Below are 15,406 nucleotides of genomic sequence, written 5' to 3' on the forward strand. Positions count from 1 at the left end.
GATTTGTTAGTCAGACAGCCTAATCCCAGGTAGAAACCTAGCAACCTCTTCTGATAAGAGTGGGAAAATCTGTTTAAATTGGTACATTTTTTTTTTTAAAAAGAGACATGGAAATTTAAACAGCTTCACACTGTCATGGGTTGTATTGATAAGTTATTTTTCTAGAAATGCCATGTGACTGTTAGAAGCTTCACCTCCTGAAGCTCAGCATTTCATGCGGCACATTGGGAATGAGTCTCGTGCTGTGTTTGGCCCCGTATAACATCCCACGTTTTCAATTCCATTATCCTACTTGGCACTGGCTATTACCAGAACCAGAGCATTTCCCTGGTCTCCTTTTTCCATCAGCCCCCACCATATGGCTCTCACAGCGTTTCCAGGGATGAATGGAGCAGATGTGTGTGTTGTGCACACTTCATCAGAGAGCGCTGCACCAAGGACATGGCAAAACTCATCTCCAGTAACTGTGTAATGTATGGGTTATGTGATGATGTAAATCAAATCCTGGTCCCATAAGGGCTGCTGCTTTAATGTAGAGGACATGCACTGATAGTGGGGAGGGAGGGAGCAAGTGGGGATGTGGTTTTTTGCTTCCTCTGTGTGGTAGGAGAAGGATACTTGTATCATAATTGTGAAACTAGCCACGTTTTACTTCCAGCTCTCACTGTAACACTGAAGTCTGGTGTGTATTTGCACCAGTGCTGTTTTCTCAATGTTTGCCTAATCCTGACAGGGCAGAAAATTTACTAAGTTCCCCCCAGCTCTGAGATTCACAGTCCCATGGCAGCTTAGAGAAAAGGGTGAGGATGAATATGAAATGTATGTAAAGTGGCAACAGACTGAGAACAGTCCCTGCTACTGAATGAGAACACGTTTGCCACAAAGATTTAACAATTAGTTAGTAACTCACAAGCAGAGAAAGTACAGGACACACTTTTTCCTTCCACAAGCACAGTGTGAGAAGAAAGGCCATGTCAAGGTCCGTGGAATAGTGCTGGATGGCAGACTGGGTATTGGCATTCTTATGCCTGGGACTTCCAAATATGAAGAGAGTGCTCTGCTTTTCCTCTGCTCTTTGTTGAATCCAACCAGCTCCTTTGTGAAAGCTCAGGACAGAGCTGGGTGATGGGCTAGTGCAGAGCTGCCAAACATCAGGAATGTTGCCCTAGGAAGTGGTGCTCACAGAACCCATCAGTAACTGGTGTCCTGTTAACATCTGCTGAAACACTTCCTTACCAGTGACACATGCTGTGGGATCATGTGCACCCTCAGCAAGTTTGCAGATGACACGACAGAAGGAAGGGATGCCATCCAAAGGGACCTGGCCGAACTTGGGAAGTGGGCCCACAAGAACCTCGTGAAGGTCAAGTCCAAGTGCAAGGTGCTGCATCTGAGTCAGAGCAATCCTGGACATGAGCACACACCAGGAGCTGAACTCAGTGGGAGCAGCCCTGCAGAGAAGGACTTGGGGCTTCTCATGGATGCAGAGCTGGACATGAGCCAACAGTGTGCACTGACAGCCCAAAAGGTCAACTAAATCCTGGACTGCATCCAAAGAGGAGTGGGCAGCAGGGGATTCTTCCTGTCTGCCCTGCCCTCTTGAGACCCCAACCTGGAGCACTGCATCCAGCTCTGGGATCCTCAGCACAAGAAAGATGTGGGCCTGAGGAGGACCATGAAGAAGATCTGAGGGATGGAGCACCTTTCCTACGAAGACAGGCTGAGACAGCTGGAAAAGAGAGGGCTCTGGGGAGACCCCACTGCAGCCTCCCAGTACTTAAAGGAGGCTTTTAAAAATGAGAGGGAGGGACTTTTTACTCGGACTGGCAGTGATAGGGCAAGGGGGAGCAGTTTTAAGCTGAAAGAGTAGAGATCTAGATTAGGTGTTAGGAAAAAATTCTTTACTCAGAGCGTGGTGAGGTACTGGAACAGGTTGCCCAGAAAAGTTGTGGAGGCTCCATCCTTGGAAGTGTTCAAGGCCAGGTTGGATGGGTCTCTGAGCAACTTGATCTTAGTGGGTGACATCCCTGCCCATGGTGGTTTTAACATGCTTAAAAGGAATTTTTGAAGCCTTTTGAAAAGGGGGCTATGAGGAAGTGTTGAATGGAGATAGAAACACTGACAAAAGCAAAGAATACAGAAGGAGATTGTAAAGGAGGCAAAGAGAGAAGGGAATAAAGATGGAAAACAAAATAAATTAAAAAAAGAAAACCCACACAGCTCCCTCAAAAGAAAAAGATGGGATCAAAAATAAGTTTCACATACGCAAGGTTTTATGTAGGGTTGATGAAACTTAGACCTGATATTGCTGGGAATAAGTCCAGTTGGACTAGTGGATTTGTACCTGATTACAACAGGGAATAATGCAAAAATATAGCTTTTTTTTTTTTTTTTTTTGACAGTGTTCAGTGATTTTTGAACTAGTCTGTTTTCAGAAAGGAGTTGTCTTAGGGATTCACTGAGACTTCAGCTCCAAAGTGCCTATAGCATTTCAAGATTAAACTTAATTTTGAAGGTGTTTGTCAGTGAGGAGCTTAAGTTTCACAAAGCATTTGAACATCAATGCTTTTGAGAGCAATATCCATTAAATCTTCTAGAGACAATGAAATAACCAAGGCAGGATAATAACGGTTGTCTTGAACAAAAGGAACTTTTGCTTCCATTTTACGAGTCAAGAGAAATAAACGTTCGTCGTTACAGAGAGGAATAAACACTCGCCAAAACTGCCCCAGCCAACACGGCGATGGACGAAAGCACGGCCGTGCTGTGCGTTTTCCTGCGCGGCTGGAGGAAGGAGCTCCAGGCTGTCGCTGGAACCGCGCGGACGGCCCTGGAGCAGCTGGATGCGGGGCGAGCCCCGCTGCCGCCTCCCGCCGGGCCGGGGCCGCGGGGCATTCCACAGCGCGGCCCTCGGCTGCCCGAAGGAACGGCCTCATTCGCTTTAATTTTACACCCGCTGTAAAATCAATCCCGAATCGTAATATCTAACCTATTATTGACACTTCATCCCGCGGGGAACGGCCGGGTCTGACTGTTATAAGCAACCAGTGATTTTCCCCAGGCCCTCGGGGCCTCCTGTTGGGACTGAGGCGAATGTTGCTAATAAACGCCTCCTTCAAAGTGACTTTTCCAGCTGAATCGGAGGGATTCCAGTCACCCATTTGATGGAACTTTAACCAGAAACGTGTTGGACAAATTAAATATGGGTTAGCCTCTTGCTCTGGACTGTATCAAGAGCCTATAAATGCAAAATGTTTGAGGCACAGAAGACCGTGCTCTGTAATTAACTATTGTAACTCTCCTCACAAATCAAAAGCAGCGTAACCCTGCGGAGTTCAGGGTGTCAAGCCATGGGCACTGAAGGGGTTTAGAGAAGGAAGAAGAGGAAAGAAGAAAAGGAGGAAGAAGTAAACAAGATTTTGCATACAGTATATTGCTGTTAGCCAATCTCAGCAACCTTGAACTCACCTTGTAATGGACAAGTCATGAGCTTAAGTACTTTAATGTATGAATTCAGATTTGAGTCTGAATGTTTACCCTACTGGGAAAAAAAAAATCTTTAGTCCTACCCACTTGGAAAATAATGATGAGCTGGAAAGGTTTTGCTAACTCTACACAGTGATTTTGTCTTCCTTTGGGCTGCTCCTGGGATATTTAAAATCTAGTTTAAAAGAACTGTTCATCGGGCTGTTTGACAAGTTGAAAATGGCACAGCTGGTATCAGCAAACATGACAGGGTAAAATAGGCAGAGGTTGACTCTCTTCAGATTTCAGTGTGGAATGCAGGATTTTTTTAGAGTGGATGTCAGATAGCTTTGTTTTGTGTCCTTAGTTGGGAGTTTGGTGCTTCAAAACAGGGCCTTATAAGTAAAGACAGAAGAAGGGTTTGATGAACAGATACTGAGCCTTATACTTTAATCTGGACCAAAATGTCATTTTAATCCAAGTGCAATGAAGTATTTGAAAACATGTTTATTGAAGAACTGTTTTAAATTCTATCTCAAAGTTAATTGTAAATGTACTATAATTCTTCATCCCTCTCTTACCAGCATTTGATGTTGTTGATCTTGAGTTAATCATAAGTCGTTATAACCAGTTTTCTTGGAAAATCTGTGAAAGTGCAGTTTTCAGTGATGCTCATGCATACACGTTTCATCAGTGATAAATTTGAAAGAAGTGAGACTTAAATTTAAGATGTTATGCCATGATACTGTTTGCACAGAAAAGGCTGTTCATCAAAGCGGATACCTCTTAGCTTGTCTATCTTAATTTTGAAATAGCTGATGATAGTAAGGAGAGAAGGGCAGAACAATTTGCTTTTTGCATAAGAATAATGGTTCTTATTTCATCTTGTCCTTCCCACTTGGAGTGTATGTAGAGAGGGTAAGTGGTTTCCCCTCCTCCTCAATCTAAAACTGCTTCTTATTGTGATGCTTATAACACCAGGGTATTGGTAAAAGGCTTCCATATCTTGGCCAGAAAGTCATGACCAGTAAATATATGTGTGTGTGATATGTGCCAGTGAATCTGGTGTATAAATACAGGAGCCAGGAGGATAATCAAATGCTTTTTCGCTATTAGAAAGAATTTAGATTTATAATACCACATTTGGGAATACATCTAGGAGTGATAAATGTAAAACCAAGGTAGTTTTCCTAAGTTCTGTGGATTGCAAGGCAGGACTTCTGCTGAAAACACTTGTCAGCTCCCTTCCCTCGTGGTTCTTAGGAATCGTGGTTGTTAGCACTGATAACAACTGCTAGTTCCAGTGAACAGAGCTAGGGGGAAAAGCAGCTGAGGAAAGGCAATTACTTTGGAAACTTATCTGAATCTTTCTAAATGTTCCTGGAAAGAGCCTGGGACCTTGACTGGGTCGGGTATTGGACTGATAACCCTTGCAAGGCGGGGAGCGATGAAGTCCTGTGTTCTTCCATCTGCCCCCTTCACATCACAGGCTCACAACTAATTAATCAGTGGTGATTTCCAGATGGCCTTCCAGATCAGCCTAGGGCTGTGCAAACTTCAGCAAGGAAGCATGACAGAGCTCTATTACAGCTTCTCTGCTGAAAGAAACCCAATAAGGGGTTTCTACTGCCCTTAAAAGGCTGGAAAAGCAGGAGCTTTAGCTTCAGAGAGAACACAGTGTTCAAACTTGAGCACAAGTGATGCTTGGCATGAAATGCTTTTCTGTGATGTGCAGACTTTCATAAATAATTCTATTTCAATTTCATAATAGCGCAAGAAAACTTGCAATATTTCTTTTTTCCCCTGCACTGCATTAAGGATGATTTTGGAAGAGCAAACTACTCATAGTTCTGAGGTTACTTTGGTAATTGATTACTATGGTTGAATGACAAGTGTGATGGAATGTTGTTAACAAGTGAAAAAGCTTCAGTACAGTTCTAATTATTTGCAAACTAAACGTTTGCATCTGTAAACTTTAGCTTCATCCAAGTTTTTGAAGAACATCTACTGCTCTGAGGAATATTGCCAAATGTGGCACTACCAGTGGGTGGACATTGCAGATAAAGGTGTTTTGATGTGCATTGTCCAGAAACTAGAGTTTGTTCATGGAAACAAAATATTCCTGAACATTGTGTTGTATTTTGCATAACTGTTCCATTTGATAGTACACGTAGAAGGTGTTGGTAAAAACATTGCTTTTTTTTAATCTTCCAAAAGGATGGTTTTTTTATACTGGAATCACTAAGCTGATCTTCAAGTTACCTGGTTTTAGAAGATACCGGATTTTCCATTGTCATGTCATAGTCTGTGCCTCTCTTGGTGCAGACGAAAAAGAAAGGATTCTTTATAAGAAACTATTTAACAATTCTGTTCAAATAATGGTGCTAAATCCAGCTTTTATTTAAGTCACCACCATGGAAAATTTAGGTGAGATGTGGCTGGAGATGTTTATTATGAGAACAAGGGTTTGTGTGAGCTTGTTTTTGAAAATGAGATGTGGGGGATGCAAACTCCCACAGAGGTGACATTGAACAGAATGTTTGCACGAGCTCTTGCAAAGGAAAACACCAACTCTGAGCAGCTACGTTTCATAGTCTGAATATTTCCACCATTTTCCTGTGTTTGTTATTTTTTTTTCATTCCTTGACTCTTAGGGGCCTTCATTTGCTGCATAATATAGTTATGAGGAGACGGGAAACTGGGGAGGTTCTGGAGAGTGAGTGATAATAAGCATTTTAAGTTGACTTTTATCTGGTTGGAAACCCCAAACTCTTTTTAAAAAGTCTTGCTTTTCCTCTGGATTTTTGGTATATGTTTTCTGAAATATCTGTCCATTTTAGACCTAAGTAACATGTTTCATTTGAGGAATAAAAGTTGGTTCCTTATGGTCTCACAGCTGTCCGAGGAACTATTACAGATTATGAACTGTTTATGCATTTTGTGACAGCTGGCAGGACTGCTCCTCAAAACCAGCAATAATAACCAAGTGCTGGTTTATTTAAATTGATGTGTCCACATATTTTACTGTTGTGCTGGCCTGTCTCTGTTATTACTTGCTGTCCACCACAGTTGTTAGTAAGAATATAACAATGAATTCATGGAAATCTAATATTTCTTTTGCATGCTGAAGAATATTAAAAAAAACAACACACTGTCTTGGCAGATAATACTTATCTGATGGGAGTTTCTTTCTTAAACATGTACTATTAATGTAGCCTTTGCCTAAAATAATAAAGACCTAAATGTTTAAATGAGTGAGCAAGAAGAGGCAGAGCTGTCCTTGGACCTACTGTGGGGGAAGGTGTTTGATGTGGAACTAGAATTTTGTGTTGTTTCCTCAGTGGGTAGAAAACAACAGAATTTGAATTTCTTTTTCTCCCTGCTCTTTGTTCATTAACTCTTAGGTCAGCATAACAGAGGTAGGAAGATTAGAGCTGCAGAACAGTGGAACATACTTTAATCTTGCTTGTCCTGAAGAATCAAACCAAGAAAATAATGTTCTGAATGTATAATCATCCGTGATAGTGAGTGTGCATAACGAGAGTACATTAGTATTACTAATTACAAAATGCTGTAGCATCTTTCTGAGCTTTTCATATGTGGATGGGTTTGGTGTAATGGATGGCTAAGACTGCAAATTCTGGTTGATTGGACCTACAGAACAGCTTCAATCCCTCAGATGCAGTGCTACAATAAGCTGCAGGAACGTGCTACGGTGAGATCATTCTCACTGTAGTATTTTTAGAGAGGAGGAAACTTCCCAATTTTTCTTTTTCTGTTTACTGTTCTCTTATTGGCTTTGCAAATGACATATTACAATGATTTCTGGAAGGAGGCAGAATAAGAGCCTTAGCAAATATTTTAGGCTGTGACATGAAGGACAAACACGACCATACAACCTGTGGAAAATAGGTTCTGATCTGTAGAAAGGGGCAGAAGAAAAAAAGTAATGCCTGGCATGCTCATGGACTTACTTATGGCACAATCAGTGGTGTGTTTATTGAAAAAATTACTAAACTGTGTACAAAGATTTTTTCAACTTGTTTTTTTTTTTTTTTTTTTTTTTTTTTGCAAACCAGGGTCCTCCTGTTCACGTATAATTTCAGTTGCTGTGTTCTCTCACAGACGGACCACAAAGCTGTTGGGTGCTCAGTCCTTACACCTAGGAACAGTGAGAAAAGGAGATTGTTTTGCTGCATGGTCCCATTCTGTTCCACTGCGTTTCAGAACTTAAATGTGGTGCTTGTTTGAGCCCAGCCCTTGGTGGTGGCTGTTGCAGCTGCCTCAGAACTCAGTGGGACTGAAGGTCCATCCAGCCTTTGTGGCCTCTCTGCTCATTCCCTTTGACCCATCCAAGCACTTGTCAGCTTGAGATCATATCTGCTCTGGCTGCCCTGCCTCTGTCTTCTCCCAGTTTTTCTTCCACATTCCCACTTATTCCCTCAGCACATTGCACAAGCACATCCTCTCCAGTTCCCACCTCCTTTTCTATGAGTTTTTGTGCCTCTGATTTCCTCTTCTTTTCCTTCTACAACTTTGGATAATCTCTCAACAAGGAAATTCAGTGTCTCCTTTAGTCCAGACTGAAATCTTTGTCATTCTCCATTGGCTTCTGTTCTTGAATGCCTTAATATCAACTTGGCTCAATCCACATAGATTTCCAGACAAACATCTTGTACTGTCTTCTAAATTGTCCTTTGTATTTAGAAGTAGCTCCCCATGAGTTAGCAAAGGCACCTCAAAACTGTGCTTCAGCCTCTGATATTTCTGCTTTGTCTTGAGGTCCAAAGAAGTACTGAAAGCAAGTATGTAGATGATGTGCTTAAATAGTTGATCATCCTAATTGTTTTTGTTGTAGTGTTATATATTTGTCCGTATTTGGGGGCAGCAGTTCCATATTCATATTTGTTTAGGAAACAATTTGGAGTCCCCTCAGTCATACAAATAATTTTTAATAATAAAAAAGTTTTAGAATTCTGCTGTTGATTAAAGGCAACATAGGGTACCATGTGAATTATAAAAAATGGAGACATTTATTTTCATCCGTGCAGAAGTTCAGTACAATCTGGACTCCTTCTCTATTCCACATGACTTTGTGCTTTTATTTATGTTAGCTCTCACTGGATCCCCTCTGCTTTTCTTCCACTCTTCCACTGGCTAAAGTTGGGGGATACTCTCTGGGGGTCATGGTGTATTGCTTTCAAGTTCTCTACTAATGGCTTTCACTTCCCTTTCATAGTGTTTTAATACATTGGCTTGACGGTACCTCTTTTTTTCCTTAAGCCTCTTGAAGAAATGGAAATGGCTGCCTTGGTCTTCTTGTTAAATTTCTAAGCCAGTTGGACAATGAACTTTGCCAGATCTTCCTGACTGATTTATTGAACTGAAATCTCCCCGTCCTCCAGGGCATGCACTCTGATTTTTATGTATAATAACCTTATTTACATTGCTCTTTCTTACTCCTGGCCAAGGAATCCTCCTATTCTCCCAAATGGAGTACTATGAGTGCTGGAGCACAGTGCATCATTTTTAGTTGGCTGGCCTCTTGGAGATCTAGGACTTGCTAATCACAAGGGTTTCCTGAATGATTAACAAACACACATCTGCCCTTTGGACTCCTTTGACTGACAAAGAGCTGCTCCACTAAATGCATCTGGGTTTCCTCCATCTGCACAAGATTATTCCCGATGAAGTTGCTGTATTTTTCTCATCTACTTCATTTCAGCAAAAATGGGATGTGAAAGGAAGTGAAATTTGTTACATTAGCCTAACAGCTCACTTGTTACAAGTGACATAATAAAGAACAGTGTTCTTCAAGGAAGAAAACTGAGCTTGGATCCAGAAACACGGGCTGTTGAAGTCAGGCACGGCAGTGGTGGTTAAACGAGAGCCTGGAGCTGTAACTAAATGAAAACACCATTTTACAAGTCAGTCCAGTGTGGGGGACCACTGGGTTCCTACTCTATAACCCTTGACACAAGGGTTGTATCTCAGCTTCTTTGTAGGCTTCAGCCCTCTTAAAAGTCCCCTGTGCCCCATCTTTTTTTTAAAACGGATAATGATTATAAAATTACTTTACTCCAAAAGCAAAGATCTGCTACCAAAATCCCAGAAAACCTCTTATCTTTTGGCACTGTATCTGCCTCTAGTACCAACAGAAATAGGGGGAGAAGAAGAAATAGGGTCAAAGGAAGTGTTGGCAAAGAATGATGTGATTTTTTGATTTTCTGTGAAAACATGATACAATGAATAAAATCATCAACACTTAAGTGGGAAACTATAACAACTCTTTTTTGGGGCATAGATGATTAAAAGGGTATAGATGGGGAAAAGTAGCTGAGATGCAAATTGCTGATTAGAACAGCTAACTGTGTTCGTGAGAGTCAAACCAAGAAATCAAAGTTAGGTAAATAATTAATCCATTCCTCCCTGCACACCTTGCTCAACCTTCTACATCATATGATCTTCTGACTTGGCTTTGAGAAACTTTAGACAACTCTTCTGATTCTTTTCAGTCTGTTTATTTCTAACTTTTTCGGCCAATGGCAAGTACTTCTGTTTGTCTCCTTTGCAAAGCACAACCAAAATCTGCAACTTTTATGTGCTTCCAAAGCTGTTTCTGCCATAGATACACTCCTGATGTCTCTCACATGGAATAAGAAGTCATCTTTCATTCTTATTAGGTTGTCAGCTTAAAGGCACTAAAACAGTTTAGGAGAACCAGGCATATGGTGTCCTTACAAATGTACTGGAGGCATGATGTGCTTAATCTGTGTATTATCCATGATCTCTGAAAATTCAATAGCAAAAATTCTCTAATGTGTCTAATAAGCAATAGCAGGGAAGGCTGAATTTTATGTAAAATGTAATGAAGGGCTCTTAAGCCTCAGCACTGTAAAAGACAGAAAGCTCTGCTGGCAAATACTAAAAAATGTTGAACATTTGGACAACAAAACCAGTCCCAAATCTAGTCTAGTCTTTCATTGTTTGCAGGGCCCATCTCCCTTCGCTGGTTGCAAGTTTATTGCTGTATTATCATGAGGATTAGCATAATCATGCATTGAGCCCTAAAGTTTATGAATAATAGCAGAAATCTTATTTGCACCTGCCAGCAGGCATTGGCAGCTCAGGCTGAGGCTGTTGGGGCTTAACAAACAGCAAGGGAAATCTTGCATTTCAGCAGGTACAGCTCTGGATGCTCTTGGCTCTGGAATACGAAGGGTGCACAGTGATGGGTCAGATTTATCCGTAATACAGCAATGTCTGACTCCAAATCAGCTGTGAGAGGTGAAGGGTTGCTATGAGTGCCGTGTACAGCACTGGGGTCACAGGTACAGCAATTCCAGTGTCACTCTTTGGGCAGAAATTCAGCAAATGGCTTATTGCTGGAGCGTGGATCAGATTCCGTGTGGAAGTACATCTGATCAAATAAAAGGACAGTATGACTCTAGGTTTCATTTTCTAGGGGGTTTATCTTATTATGTGAACTTCTCATAACCTTTTGGGAACAGTACCAGTCCTGTCCAGGTTTCAAGACCTGCTCTGTTTCTCCCCTCGTGAAGAAGAAGAGTAAGAAAATGTAGACTTTGGTCTTCATATTACAATTCTCATATTAACATCCTCAATAATTTTATGGCAAGAGCTTTAAGGAGTCACTTGAGATATCATACACTGTTTGCTCTTTAGTCAAATACTCTGCCTTTTCTAGTAAAAGGATACCCTGATGTTGTTTTATTGATCTTCTTCCTCGCTTTTGGTTAGGTGGTGAACCTGTGTACTTTGTGGTTGAACATCTGGGGCAGCGTTTACGATGAGAAGGCCATAAATTTGACTTTTTATTAGCTGCCCCTGGTTGCAAACAGATTCTCATCTGAAGATCTAACCTGCCTAGGTCAGAGACACATAAATATTTTGGCAAGATTTGCTATCTCACGTTACTCCCAGTTTTCAGTCCCCCTCCTCGCCCATCCAAATATTTGAGCCATTCCAAACTTCCACCATCGTTTATTGTATGATCCCCACTGGGCCCCACTGTAATTTGCTTACAGGTCACGGACTTCCCCTCTCCAGTTTTTTTCTGTTAGTATCTGCCATGTTGTGTGGAACAGAACTTCCTACAGGAGGGACTGTGTTACCACAACTCCTAAATTTGACACCAAAGGATGTTTTTTGGTTGCTTAATGGGCAATGCAAATTTGGCCTTACAAATATTGATCATTCAATCAAGCCCAGCTCACTGAAGGGTGTGGCATCATACTTTATCCAAGCAATTCTCCAGTTGAGTTAGGAAATACAACAGGCTTTTTATGGAAAGACGAAACAATGTTTATCATGTTTCAGACAAACATGGGTAAGAAACTGTAAATTCTTAAACCAATTACAAAAGAAGTGAGTTGTGTAATGCCTGACACTAAGGACTGGCTCACTGGCAGCCCACACTGCTTGCTGGCTTTCAAGATTGAGTAACTTTTCTTCAGCCAACAATTCCCATGGTTCTCAGAGCCATTCCCATGCCATTAATCTACTCTAATAGGAACAAACCCAAACCCCCTTACTCCCTAAGAGCTGTTGGACCAATATGTCATCTCATCTGGCCTTTTTCTTAGCACAGAATTCCCAAGGTAGTACCATCCTGACTGAGGGATGGAAGCATAATTCTTTCCAAGTACACATCAGTACGAAAATGCGCCCTCCCTCTTTCACTGTCTTACTGTGTACGTTGTGATAACATTGCTTTAAGTGTCTATATCATATTTTTCAAATGTGTTTTTTATCTAGTCTAAGTAGTAGAGAGTGTCCTGAAAATTTATTGGAGGCCTGTAATTTCCTTCATACCTGCCTGAGATTGCCAGATGGTTCAAAGCGACAGCTAAAACTATGGGTAGAGAAATCTGATGTTTCCACTGGCGTTTCTGGTGAAGCGCCGCAGCACAAAGTGTACGGTCAGGAAAGATCCCCTGTGTCAAAAGTACTCCATTAGTAGTCCCATGTGCATGAATTCAGAGAAGAAGAATGTCTGAAATGTATCGCTGCAGTCCAGCCTGAGAATCCTTTCGTTAATGACGAAGGAATCACGGTTTTCTCAGCTCTGTAATGCACTGAGGGGAATGTGGGAAGTGCAAGTTGCACAGCCCAGCAAGGCCGTTCTGTCGTCATGGCCAGGTGAAATCTGGAGACTGGAAATTAGGAGAACCTGCAGTTCAAGTTCTGGTCTGTTATGGCCACATAAGGGGCCATGGACATGACTCCAGAACTCCCTAGTTTACCGTGGAGATGAGCCTAGATGGGGCTCCAGAAACTTTTCAGGCAGTGGGACGCAGAGAAGGTCTGGGAATTGTTACACAGACCCTTTGGGGCAGAGGTTTGAGCCACTGCTCTTTGGGTTAAGTGTGTAGGGTTGGTGGACGAGCATCGTTCCTGCTCTTTGGATTTCATTTGTGCCTCCCAAATACAGCTTGAATACTTTGACTTCCTGCGAATTGACATTTTCCCTGAGCTTTTTTTTCTGTTTATTGCTTTTCTAGTTTTGTTCAGTTGTTACAAAACATTCTCTTATGGAATTTGATTTTGTTATGGTTTTGTATCTGATAATTCAAAACAAATTAGTGGATGCTTCACAAGAGGAACACAAACTTTGTTCTTTTGGTGCTAACGAGGTTCACATAGCACGTGCCACACAGCCATCTACCGCTTCCAGCTTCTGAGAGCCTGGCAGATCTTTTGTGATTCCGTTGGCTTTTGCCAAGTTGCATCCACTGACACCAGGATTGAATTTGTCCTAAACTGATGTTTATGAATTTGGAAGCTTCCAGCCAAACAACTGGTTATGATACTTGGATCCAAATTTGGAATGGCTATGGGCACGATTGGGTTGGAGTTATTAATTTTGCACCTCTGGACTGTATTATTACTTAGGGCCTGCAGAGAAAATGCAGGTAATTCAGAGTTCAAATTTTTCAGTTGAAATGTTTCCCTACTTCTGTTATAGGGTTCAACATTAAGAATATTGAGCGTGTCCTCAAGCGTGGCAGTCTAAGCACTTGATATTTTCTTCTTCTCAAAACCCAGTATCTGTTCAGTGCTTTCTCCAGAGAAGAATGTCTAGAGGTTGGTAACAGTTGATGTTTTAAAGGGGATACTTTTCAAGTACATAAACTTGAGGATTTTTGTAGGTTTGTTGTTACTAGATTTGAGGATATTGCAGCTTGCTTTGTGTTGTTTTGAAAGATACTGTGAGTTCAGATTTCTTTGTTATTATAATCATCTGAGGCAGAATTTCTGGTTGCCACATTTTGTCCAAATGCTGCTTCCAATTTTTATTTTATTTCAGTTTCTTTTTGCATAAATTAAGTGACACATCTCTGGTCTGTTAGTGTAACCTACAGCTTTGTACACTTACAAATCCAACCCTAAGGAATTTAAGTAGGACAAGCTAGGAGAGTACAGCCCAGTAGAGGAGGACACCTTGCTTTTCCTGTGGTCTGACAGGATCTCCATGCTGGGGATTTGCTTTGTGGAGCATGGGCAAAGATTTCACCTTCTTCCTGTGCACAGGGATTACTGATGATACAGTGCTAGTTCCTTGGCTGATTGAGCCTAATGTGCATTTTATAGGATATGGTCTATAAACCCCAAACACAGCACCAATCAATATCAACTTTATTTCCTTTTCCCTGTCTTCCCACTGATATCTAGAGCCTAAGTAGTACATGTGGAACTTGTTCTTCCATGTCCCAGAAATTGGGACTATTGCCAGTACAGGAAGACTAACAAGCAGATTTCGTGTCAGGCTAATTTGGGTTTCAATTTTATTTTAGTCCATAGAAAGTGAGAACCGTATTCAGTGACCCAACAGAGTTACTGTGATATAAAAAGATGGGAGATCAGGAATCATTGTTCGTTCAGCCAACCATGATAGGTGTACACAGGCAGTATTTAAAAATAATTTATTTGTTCTCTCCTATAAAACACTGTAATAACAAACTTCCCTTAAGTGACATCTGTGCATGATGAATTGCATCCGATGATTTCCACAGGTAGATGTGTAGCTGTCTCTTTTCTGCTCTTTGGAGATTTGGAGTGTATTAACTTTATGAACTCCACGGGAAAATGATTGCTTTTTAGAGGGATTATTCAATTACCCACTTTAGGCACAATGCAATAAATCTTAGGTTACACTAAAGCCAGGCATTAATCAGCAGAGCCTGCAAGCACGATGGCTCTGTTCTCCTGGATGGCCAGCAGGCTTAAGGCAGCATTCATTGTCTTCAGTTCATTCCTCACAGGTACAGCTGATCAATTCTTATTATTTTGCCTTACTAACCTCTGTCTTAGTCTTCTGAATTTGCTATAACCCTTATGCATTTTGATTAGAGTTTAAACCCTGTTTCCCCTTTTAAATGAGGTTAGTATATACATACAGGCAAAGGCAAAATATTATCAATTTTCCCCATAGCTCCTACACTTCAGAAATGTTTAGGAGCCATTTTCAACACTTTTCTAAAAATATGTTTAGTACAAATGTTGTTCTCTGATTGAATAATTGGTTTTCACTAGTGGCAAAAGTTTGTGAAACTCAACTTTGGTACTTTTCAGTACACTTAAAAACCAGGTACAAGCTGCCACTTGTTTTCACTTAGTAACATTTTCACCTGAAATGTTAACCACAAAATACAGTCCCTTATTGTTTACGGTTCCCTTGTTAAAGCATGGAGAAAGTATTCTGTCTAGAAAGGGAGAACCAAATACTTAGGCAAGAATAAGAGAATTGTTTTCTAAACTGAGCCTTCGTGTGAGGTTTTATTTTTGCATTCATATCTTCCTGGCTTTTTCTCAGCTCAGAACATTCCTGGCAGTTACAGTGGGGTGGCTGGTTCCTCCTCGGTGTCTGTGTGGGGAAGAATCGCCTGCAAAGTCAGTGCAAGCCACTTTTTGTTTATTT

General features: G+C 41.2%; 1 long non-coding RNA gene across 5 annotated transcripts in view; it reads left to right on the forward strand.

Annotated features, from left to right (window-relative positions):
- LOC113998683 overlaps nucleotides 1-15,406 on the forward strand; it is a 105,302-nt gene that overhangs the window by 10,358 nt on the left and 79,538 nt on the right. The window contains exon 3 of one of the 5 annotated variants that reach the window (XR_005564379.1): nucleotides 13,454-13,572. The exons of the other annotated variants lie outside the window; for them this stretch is intronic. This is a non-coding gene — a long non-coding RNA (uncharacterized LOC113998683). The remainder of the gene's footprint in view (nucleotides 1-13,453; nucleotides 13,573-15,406) is intronic. 5 annotated transcript variants of the gene reach the window in all.

Source organism: Pipra filicauda, unplaced genomic scaffold, assembly GCF_003945595.2.
Source record: "Pipra filicauda isolate LSUMZ 115617 unplaced genomic scaffold, ASM394559v2 scaffold312_size1046226_pilon, whole genome shotgun sequence".
Classification (NCBI taxonomy): Eukaryota; Metazoa; Chordata; class Aves; order Passeriformes; family Pipridae; genus Pipra; species Pipra filicauda.